General features: G+C 40.6%; 1 pseudogene; it reads left to right on the plus strand.

Moving 5' to 3' along the window:
* Positions 1–5,010: 5,010 nt before the first annotated feature.
* On the plus strand, positions 5,011–6,298 carry LOC123396853 (annotated as a pseudogene).
* The last annotated feature ends 5,179 nt before the right edge of the window (positions 6,299–11,477 follow it).

Raw genomic sequence — 11,477 nt, forward strand, 5'->3', positions numbered from 1 at the left:
TGCAAGTGGTCTAATGTAACCCCTACATATCACAGTTGGAGCTTTAGAATAATCCTTTTTCCTAGCAGGGTAAGGTGGTTTCTCAGCGTAGGCACAAGGAACAATAGGATCACTAAAGGCAATGACTTTCTCTTCAACTAGATTGGCTTTAACTATGTTGACTTCTACAGGAGGATGATACTTAAACCACTTCTCTTTGGGAAGATCAACATGAGCATCAAAAGATTCACATAGAGAAGCTACTATCTCAGAGTCAAGTCCATACTTAGCGCTAAAATCTCTAGACGTGTTTGTTTCAACAAAAGATTTAACGCAATCAAACTGGAAATTCATACCTGACTCCTTACCTTCTTCAAGCTCCCAATCTTCAGAGTTATGTTTGATTCTTTCCAATAAATTCCACTTGTGGTCAATATCCTTCTTCATAAAAGAGCCGGTACAAGAAGTGTGAAGCATGGTACGATCATCTTGAGAAAGCCGAGAATAAAAGTTTTGAGTGATAATTTCTCTCGAGAGCTCATGATTGGGGCATGAATATAGCATTGATTTAAGCCTCACCCAAGCTTGAGCTATGCTTTCCCTGTCACGAGGACAAAAGTTATAAATATAATTCCGATCACGATGTACTAAATGCATAGGATAAAACTTTTGATGACAGTCCAATTTCAACCGATTGTAGTCCCATGATCCAGTATCATCACATAGCCTATACCATGTCAACGCCTTATCCTTCAAAGATAAAGGAAAGACTTTCTTCTTTACCTCATCGTCGGGCAAACCTGCAAGCTTAAATAAACCACAAACTTCATCTACAGATATTAGATGCAAGTCTCGATGTGATGATCCATCTCCTGTAAAAGGATTAGCCAGCAGTTTCTCAAGCAAACCCGAAGGAATTTCATAAAAGATATTTTCAGTAGGTACCTCAGGTTGAGGAGCAACTCCTCGCGCTTCTGTTCGTGGTGAAGATACCCCGAACAAAATCCTCAAAGGAACAGTTTCCATAGTGACAAGTGACAATAAATTTCAGCATAGTATATAAATGTTTCCTTACCAAATTCCACTTACCAAAGGCACTTACTCCCCGGCAACGGCGCCAGAAAAGAGTCTTGGCGACCCACAAGTATAGGGGATCAATCGTAGTCCTTTCGATAAGTAAGAGTGCCGAACCCAACGAGGAGCAAAAGGCTGTGATAAACGGTTTTCAGCAAGGTAATAACTGCAAGCACTTAAAGTAGTAGTAACAAGTGATGGTGTAGTGAGGTGAAACGTAGCAAGTGAAAAGTAACAAGTAACAAGTAGTAGCACCGGTGCAGAAAAGTGGCCCAATCCCTTTTGTAGCAAGGGACAAGCCTGAACAAAGTCTTATAGGAGGAAAAGCGCTCCTGAGGACACACAGGAATTTCTGTCATGCTAGTTTCATCATGTTCATGTGATTCGCGTTCGTTACTTTGATAGTTTGATATGTGGGTGGACCGGCGCTTGGGTACTGCCCTTACTTGGACAAGCATCCCACTTATGATTAACCCTTCTCGCAAGCATCCACAACTATGAAAGAAGAATTAAGACAACGTCTAACCATAGCATTAAACTAGTGGATCCAAATCAGCCCCTTACGAAGCAACGCATAGACTAGGGTTTAAATTTCTGTCACTCTAGCAACCCATCATCTACTTACTACTCCCCAATGCCTTCCTCTAGGCCCAAAGATGGTGAAGTGTTATGTAGTCGACGTTCACATAACACCACTAGAGGAAAAGACAACATACATCATATCAAAATACCAAACGAATACCAAATTCACATGACTATTATCAGCATGACTTATCCCATGCCCTCAGGAACAAAAGTAACTACTCACAAAGCATAATCATAATCATGATCAGAGGTGTAATGAGTAGCATCAAGGATCTGAAGATAAACTCTTCCACCATGTAATCCAACTAGCATCAACTACAAAGAGTAATCAACACTACTAGCAACCTTACAAGTACCAATCGGAGTCGCGAGACGGAGATTGGTTACAAGAGATGAACTAGGGTTTGGAGAGGAGATGGTGCTAATGAAGATGTTGATGGAGATGACTCCCCTCCGACGAGAGGAGTGTTGGTGATGACGATGGCGACGATTTCCCCCTCCGGGAGGGAAGTTTCCCCGGCAGGATCGTCCTGTCGGAGCTCTAGATTGGTTCTGCTCAAGTTCTGCCTCCTCGCGGTGTAGAATCCACGAAAAAGCTCCGCCCTGATTTTTTTCCTGGACGAAACCCTTCATATAGCAAAAGAGGGGGGCCCGTGGGCCGCCAAGGTGCCCACAAGCTCTGTAGCCGCCGCCAGGGGGGCGGCTACTAGGCTTCTAGGCCCCTGGTAGCTCCCCTCTGGTACTTCTTTCGCCCAGTATTTTTCATATTTTCCCAAAAAATTCCACGTTGATTTTCAGGGCGTTTGGAGTTGTGCAGAATAGAGGACTCATACTTGCTCCTTTTCCAGTCCAGAATTCCAGCTGCCGGTATTCTCCCTCTTCAAATAAACCTTGCAAAATAAGAGAGAAAAGGCATAAGTATAGTACCACAAAGTATAATAACAGTCCATAAAGCGGGAAATTTCAACATGAATACATGATGCAAAATGGACGTATCATTGCTCTAATACACTGCGGCAAGGTCACTTTGCTAACAAGATGTATGACGCTCCTATTGGCGGAGATAAGTGGGGGGGGGGGGCAAGCAGGTTCCTACCCACCTACCTCAATCGAGATTCTTTTTAACAGTTTTATTTTTGTTTTTCATACAAAGATTTTTTTTCTTTCTAGCATGTACTAGTAATTAGCCATAACAATAGGAGAGTGTCTATATCTTGTTTTGTGTGAGTCCACGTGATCACTCACCCATGTTTTCTTGGCGGTGCCTTGTCGTCAACGGGAACATCTCCTCCCACCGAATTCTCATCACTGGTAGTCCTGAAATAAATCCAGGAATAATGCGAGCATGAGGACTTGACCCCTGGTGGCCCGGAAATACCACTATCCCTCTAAGAGCAACTCTAACCGGGCGACCTATTTCGTTCACCCGTGTCCGTTTGGGTCGTTGCGGGCACAAAATTTGGCCCAACGCGCTGACCCAAACAGATGACATCCGCTTTTTGTCCACGAGGGGACCATTCCAGGCTTATATTTGGGCCACATTTGTGTTGACACGGACACGAAGCAGACACGTGCCTCGTTCGGGTGCTCCTTCCCCGGGTCCTCTAGTCGGCAGCACAGTCCCATATTTTTATCTCCTTTCCCACCCGCTAGCGGCGGCATAAAACCTAGGCCAACACTCATTTTTCCCGCCGACCTTGCTCCCCATCACCCTCCCTCCACCACCAAGAACCACATCCACCGATGGGGTACCTCCTTCGTACCGGTGCGAAAGGCTGGCTGGTAGATATACAATGGCAACAACAAGATTTCGTGCATCCTATCGGCGGGATTTGGTGCATCCTGTCGGCGATGGACTACGCTTGCCATGGATTAGCCGGGTACTAGTCCACACAGTGTGGGAAATGCCTCGGTGCCGCATGCAGACGCTCAATCCACCTCTAGCCGCTCGGATCTGTATCATCGTCGGCCTGCCGACAAGTTCACACCCAGCCACGCCCTGGCTCGGCGCTGGCCCACAGGCTTGCTGGATCGCCATTGTCGTTCATAAAGTGCGATGATTACCTGCTACATGTCATCCGACGAGTTTCTTGGACGCGAGAACATCTCGGTTGGGTGTTCATCAAGTGCAAAAACAACAGGGTATGCTTTTTGTGCTGCCTTTGCTCTTTGATTTGATGAAATTTCAGTAGCTTAATTTTCTCAATTTTGTGTGTAGACCGAATGCAACTTTTGGTTTTGGGAAGAAGAATACATTGATCTATTTATTTCACGAAATTTGCTAGATGCTGGTGCACTTCATGCTAGAATTGAAGTTATAGATGAAAGTAAAGAAGAGACCAGCACGGAAGCAACGTCAACTTCTTTCGAATCAAAGAAGAAAAACGTTTTTTAACTCAAGAATTCGCATATCAACAATGAAGATATAGAGAAGATCTTAGTCCAACTAGTAGGAGTAGTTAGGGAAGTTGGACATCTTTTAAAATGTCTAATTGTGGTTCTTGTTTTCTTTGGTCTTGTATTTGTAGCGAAGAATTGATGAAAAAATGTATGTATTCAAATGCATTTCATGAAATAAATATAATATGTGATCGAAAATGGATGTCGCCTGGCACCGTGGACAATAATTGGGTCCGCAAGTTAGGAGCAAGGCCGACCCACTTATAAAAAAGGACGAACATGCCAACCCAAACGAATAAAACACGGACAAAGCACGCGTCCGTTTGTATCACGTGGTTGGAGTTTCTCTAACTATCCAACCACAAGTTGATTTGCTAGTCGAATCATTTGCTGGGACATTGTTCGCAGTAGCGTCCAGTCTTGGATGTTGTGCACACTAATGTCCACATGTGGGCGTTGTTTCCCTTCGCGCCCTTCCTATTTTTCAGATTTAGGCCAGTCCTTTCGAGTATCATAATTAATTATTAATAATTATTATTTACAAAAATAGGTGATTTCTTCCTTGCATTTTCTAGCGTAGCAAGAAAACAATGTCTGTAGCACCTTATAGTGGACAAGATAGCGAGTTAATTGCAAAAAAAACACCACATTTGTGGCTAGGTTTACACGAAACTACCAACTTGTTAATCTGTTGCAGAAAACACCGAGAAATCCCTTAAGTCGTTGCAAAAAGCACTCATGAGCTGATTAGGCTCGTTTGACCTCTTTTCCGACAGGTGGGCCCAGAAAATGCTGACGTGGCCTAAAGGCTCGACAGACGGCGTTGTTTCGACAAAAATGGTCGGAACGCCGCACCGGTCGCTCCTGGTCAGACAGCCCCCCCGCTCGCCTGTCCCTAGCCCCGCGCCCCTCTCCTCTCTTGCACTGCTCGCCGCCGGTCACCATCCTGCTTGCTTTCGGTCGCGGGCCGCCATGGTTTTATGGAATGACAGCGACATCAGTGACGACTCCGTCGCCGAGTACATCTCCTCATGCGGATCCCCTATAAAGGTCAGTGATGTCTAGGGTTAGGATCTATTCAATCTAGGGTTTTGAATGGGGGATTTTTTGGTCTGGCTCGATTTGAACTTGCATGCTAAATCTAGATCCCAGCTACAATCGAGGACCCTAACTACGCTGGTGTTGACGATGATTTGATGGTGATTTGTGAGAATGACAAGCCGACGGATAAGTTGGCTGCATTCGAAGGTATTAGCACTGGGAGAAGGTTCCTGGCTTGTTCACTTGATGTAAGTTGGAGCAAATTTATGTACTTTTTTAGTTAATAGCCAAGATTTTTAGCAGAACAGTTGGAGTGTTCATCTGCACTGTTCGATGGTCATCTTTATTGTTCATTGTTCATCTTAACTGTTTAGTTTACTATGATGTATAGTATAAATTTCATGTATGAAATAATCTTCAATTTCAGTACTAAATTCAATTGAATTTAAAATAGGTCGCCATTGCTAGAAATTATACTAAACTAAAATATAGTAAGTAAATTCCTACTCTTTGTTTTGCAGCAAGCAAGCAATTGTGGTATAGTTCACTGGGTAGATGAGGAGTGGCCAGAGCACTTGCAAAATGCTCTTCACAAACTGTGCCTTATGTATGACCAAAACTAGCATTATAATTGGTTGGCAGCCTGGATCATTCATCTACTGTCCGCAATCTCACATAGTAGAAAAACAAGTTGCAAGAGACTTATGAGAAGCTTGTGGAAGATGTGAACAACCTCCTTAATTCACAGGATAACCTACCGCAACCAGATCACCAGAAGGATGTCGAGAACATTACCATCAGTGTGGACAGCAGCATGGGAAACATGAAAGAGCGACTTCTTGCAAAGGATGTTGAGATCAGTAAATTGAAGGTTGATGTTGAGCAGTTGAAGTTCATTCATGTTGCTCAAGGCAATTGCATTAGAAATATGAAGCACAATCATCTTAAAGAGAAGGAAAAGATGGGCACAGTTAATAGGACTCTGAAGTTTTGCTGGGCTAACCTAAAGAAAGAGAAGGAGAAGCTCGATGGATGCATTGTCGAGCTGATGAAAGACAAGGAGAAGTGGAGCATCGAGAAGACTGCTATGGAGTGCTGCATTGCTGACCTGAAGAAAGCAGGTGAAAATAACAAGAGGAAGCTTAAGGACATCAAGTGTATTGTGATGAAGAATAAATTGTCATGTGACATGACCATGTGGGTCATTATCTTTATTTAATCTTTGAACTATGGCTTGCAACGTGTGACCTTTGAATCTAATCATGGGTTACTTTTGTAGCTATGAACCGTGGCTTGTATGTTGTTTGTTAAGGTCAGTTTGTAGTGTTATGTGATGAATTATGTCATGAATTGTGTGATGAATTGGAGCCACACATTTTACCAAACAATAAGTAAATAGGAGGCACACATATTACCAAACAGTAAGAAAATAGGAAGCACACATATTACCAAACAGTAAGAAAATAGGGGGCACACATATTAGGAAGGCAGAAGCATCAAAGTAACCATCGAATCCACTAGGTACCTTACATGAAAGGTCTCATGACAACCCAACACAAGCAATAGCCAAAAATGAAGATGTTTTGAACATCATCAGCTCACTACAAGCAACATATAGTTTTGATCATAACCCAACACAAATTAACACAACTTTACTTTCTCCCCTTAGAACACTTGAACCACTCACACATCTTATAGGATGGCTTCCTCACTCTTCCACTAGTATAGCTCTTGGGGGCATGAACTTATTTCTTCCTCTTCACCCAGCATCAGTAGAGGACCTTGGACCAGCAGCAATATTAAAAGTAGTAGTCCCTATTGATGCCATTGTTATTTTAGCTTTTTTTGTTGCCCTTGTAGCAGGAGGAGCTCGAGCTGCAGTAGGAGGAGAAGGAGCTATCCTTTCTTCCCTGGGAGCGGTAGCAGGTGCAGTAGGAGCTGTCCTAGTTGGCCTTGGAGCAGGAGTTGTAGTTGGAGCAGCATGAGGAGGAGCATAAGAAGAAGGTGATCTTCTCCTTGGCGCCCTGTGGGCAGCAGCAGGAGCAGAAACAGTTGTGGGTGTATGAGCTCCTTTGTTTTCCCGCAATTACAACATACAAATGTTTGAAACTGCTATTTGGTATTAATATAGAGAAAGTTGGATGAACAATTACCTGATGTTGGTTAATTCTCATTTCTAGGGCCGGTTTAAGAGCCTGGTTGCAACTAGTGTATCTATGCCAATACATGTTGCAATTGCTACAAGTGATAGTGCCCATCCTAGATGTATCCTTTGAAGTTCTCTTTTCAAACTTGCTCGTTCTCCTCTTTGTCTCTTTGTTCCACGCTTCTCTTTGAAAACTGGTCGTTCAATCACTACTTAGGATGGTCCAAACGTGACACTAGAATCAATGAACCTTCAACGAAACTCTATGCAATGCATTAATCACAAACGGTCTTGTAAGAAAACCGTAAAAAATGATATGATATGTCTGTGATGGTGCAAAGATCAAACAAGATACAGATCAGGGATGCGTGTGTGATGTGTGGCAAATGGTTAATCCATATGAATTGTTTGTGATGATCCAGAATAACAGAAACGGTCAGTCACATGAGGGTGTGTGCGATATACGACATATAGTTCACTGGGATGAACTATCTGTGATTAGGTAACACAATAGAAACGGTCAGCCCGATCAAGGTGTGTGTAATGGAGGGCATACCGTTCACTTGAACGAATTGTTTGCGATGATCCAAGACAACAGAAATAGTTCAACTGAACAAGATATGTGTGATACGCGACAAACAGGCCTGTAATCAGAAATGTGTGCGAAGACCGATAATGACACAGACGATTACTGCTAATAAGTCGTGTTATGTGCTCTATCTACAGAAGAAGAACATATATATTACTAAAATAAACATCCAATAATATAAGTGACTATACAAATCATTCGCACACACCTCAATAAACAATTGGATGCATTCTAAACTAGAAGAAACTAGTCGCCAACCCGTGCATTCGCACGGGCTAGTTTGTTTGAATAATATATGCTTTAAATTTCGAAACTTGTATTTTTTGGATCTTGTTTAGTGTCCAACACACATAGAACCAATTATAATTTGCAGTTTTTAATTTGGTATTAATATAGATTAGACGAACATATACATTTCATGTCATCTCAATGTTATTTCATATTATACTATTTTAGTTCGTATTTTATCCTACTTATGTAGGGATTGCATGCCAATGCAGTATATAGAGGTGTATAAATTGAAATTTTAAGGGTATTAATATAGTTATTAAATTGAACATATTAATTTAATTTCGATGCACTTTCATATTATTTTAGTCCAAATTTTATCCTAGTTATGCAGGGATTGCATGCCTATATATACATTATATAGAATCAATAATTACTACAAAATTTGGAAGTATGTTTGTTTCATTCTTTTCAGTGGTGGCCTAAAATGCAAAGTTTGTAAGCTAACACTACCTTGTCCACTATAGCACTTTCGTTCTATTTGCGTTCGCATGTAGGTATTATTGATGTAATGAAATTAACTGTAAGAGGATTCCTATCAATAAATTAAGGGGTTAAATAATATGGACGTTGTAAGAATATTGAAGTGTCAATCTTGATAAATTCCTTTTGATTGCTAAATATACATTACCAAAACTATATCGATAAAAGAATAGTGAGAAAGCAACAAACAGGTTGATGATAATTGGATGAGAAAATGCATTAAATTATATGGTTGCATATGACTAATATATTACAAAAATCTTGTCCTTCTAATATATGTGGGTGCAATTTTTTTATGTTTTTCTCTTAGGACACTCCACATAATCATAGATGCAAGTGATTTTGGAATAGAAGGTTACTCTCACGCAAATTTACCATATAATCATAGATAATTGTTATTTCTTAATTTATGTAAATTATGTATACATCAAACTTGTGATAGCATGCATTTCGCGTGTCAAACTTGCGATGTAGTGAGTTTAGTAAACTTATCAAATATACTACACAAAATGAGTAATTGTGCTATCCTCCATTTCAAATGTCAAACCAAAAGAGTTTGTTTTATTATACCATGTTTAGATGAACATACAGAAAAATACAAAAGCGACTAATTCAGTCTCAATGCATAGCTTCTCGTAATGCAAAACTATGTGACATGATGATCTAATTAAATTAAATTATTAAAAGGTGATATTACATCCATTAACAATACAAAAACAATATTAAATTAATGTTTTGAGTAGCATTTTCCCAACATAATTAAACAACGAACTTCAAGATTTGCATGTGTGGTTGCACACTCATTGATCGTGTATATAGTGATGAGGAGAAGCTAGCAATGCGGGCAATCAACCAAGAACTTTTTCATTAATAGATCTTCATGGGCATACATGCTATACTTTTTTTAAATGACATACATACTTTACTGTAAAGGCCATCATTTAGGAAACAAAAAAATTAGATTGAAAAGAACATGTGCATGCAAGTTATTGGTATCTGCACTGAGAGGCCTTGATGCATGTTGGCGGCTCACTACTTATACCACAATGAAAAGTAGGAGAGCAGTCGATGGATGGATTGAGTGCCACTGGTGAATTTTGGTCCGCCAACTAAGTCCAGCCCGTTGGTTGATATTTTTTTCGTGTGACAAAAGCTAAATCATATATTACCATGAGTTGTTTGTTGTGAATTCTTGGCACTCTTGCTTTACGTATGAGATTGATGGCCTGAAGATTGTCTCAAGTAAAGTTGCATGTGTTATTAATAAACGACATTAGCACTTCTGATAAGAAATATTAATCAATCCACTGACCTCCAATGATCAAAATCGGTGAAGTATACATTTGACAAAAATATATTATAAATGAAGAAAATATGAATGTATACGCCCCTGCTGCTGATGATCAAAATTGCCTTCAGGTCAAACCTAAATATATATAGCACATAGTCTAATTCGAATTAGACCAGTCAAACTTTCTGTCAATTGTTTACAACAAAATTTATTATTGCAAAGAAAGGCATCCAGAATACAACATGGTGCAGCTATGTGGTAATAGTGAAAACTACGCAGGCATCACTTACCAGTACGACATGGACGCCCTTGCCGCCACCTTTCCTAAGAACACCTTTTCCTTCCTACAGCTCTTCGCAACCTGCACCACCAACCAATACTTAGAGGCGTTGCAGCAACTGAAATTAGACTATCTTTTTCCAAAAAGAGTAACCTAGATTTTTGCAAAATCAGTTCATTACTTTTTGCATCTGCACTTACATGGTACAAACCTCCGAAATTAAATCTACCCAATCCGTTCCTAAATATAATACATTTTAGGGATTTTATAATGAACTATTTATGGATGTATATAAATATACTTTAAAGTGTAGATTCATTTATTTTGCTTTGTATGTAGTCCGTACTGAAATCTCTAAACAGACTTATATTTAGAAACGGATGTATAGATATATATGTGTCATGTTCCTTTGGAACTACATCGATCATTAGTTTATTTTTAGTGCTAGAAGATAATCTGCTCAATATGTATGTATGTGATCGAATAAAACAATGAGCTCGTTAGTAGTTGCTTGCAAAATCAATTTGTGGAGGACCAGGGATTATGTATCGTGGGAGGAGGCAGAGAGCTACGCAACATAATTTATAAATAAATACTGTTTGAGCAAAACACAAACCTGATTGGGAAGACATTGGCCGCCGGCCGCTGCAGTTGAGGAGCAAATCGAGAGGTGTAGAGTCCACGTACATGCACAAATCTATTAGGGACAGAATTCTGAGCTTGCACGGCTGCCGGATAGAATATTCTCCTTGATAGGACATCATCCTTTTCTTTAAAACTCCACGGCAGATCGTGGAGGAGGAGGTTATTAGATATTTTTTTAAATGATACTTTTGTTGGGATTGGCAAGCACGTTAACTCCAATGCCATAGATCAATCGGAAGGAGTAAAACTTTATAAGAGAATTGTGGGCCTTGAAGCTATTTTTTTTTCACAATTGAGCAAAACTTTAGCCGTGACTCATATGGCTGCACGTCGATCCTCACCGTAATAACTCTATGGTCCCACCAGATTAACGACTCCTAATTTCTGATTAACGTGGAAATTTATTGGAAGTCTCTAATTAGTATAGGTATAGATAGATGATCATGTAGTCATCTACTTCTTGTGACGCTCACGTCACTTCTTTGTGGCTCGGTCCCTCGTCTAGGCAAGACAAAGACACTTCTTCATGTCAACGATCCGCCTGTAAATCTGGTAGCTTGTTTACGCGTCCTTGGCCGCGTAGTTGATGTGTTCTTCATCCAGTGTCTGATCCCAGGCATTGTGCCACACCTTCTTGTCCTTCTTGCTCTCGTCCTTCATCTTCATGTGGTAGGGG

Source organism: Hordeum vulgare, chromosome 1H (assembly GCF_904849725.1).
Source record: "Hordeum vulgare subsp. vulgare chromosome 1H, MorexV3_pseudomolecules_assembly, whole genome shotgun sequence".
NCBI classification, from domain to species: domain Eukaryota; kingdom Viridiplantae; phylum Streptophyta; class Magnoliopsida; order Poales; family Poaceae; genus Hordeum; species Hordeum vulgare.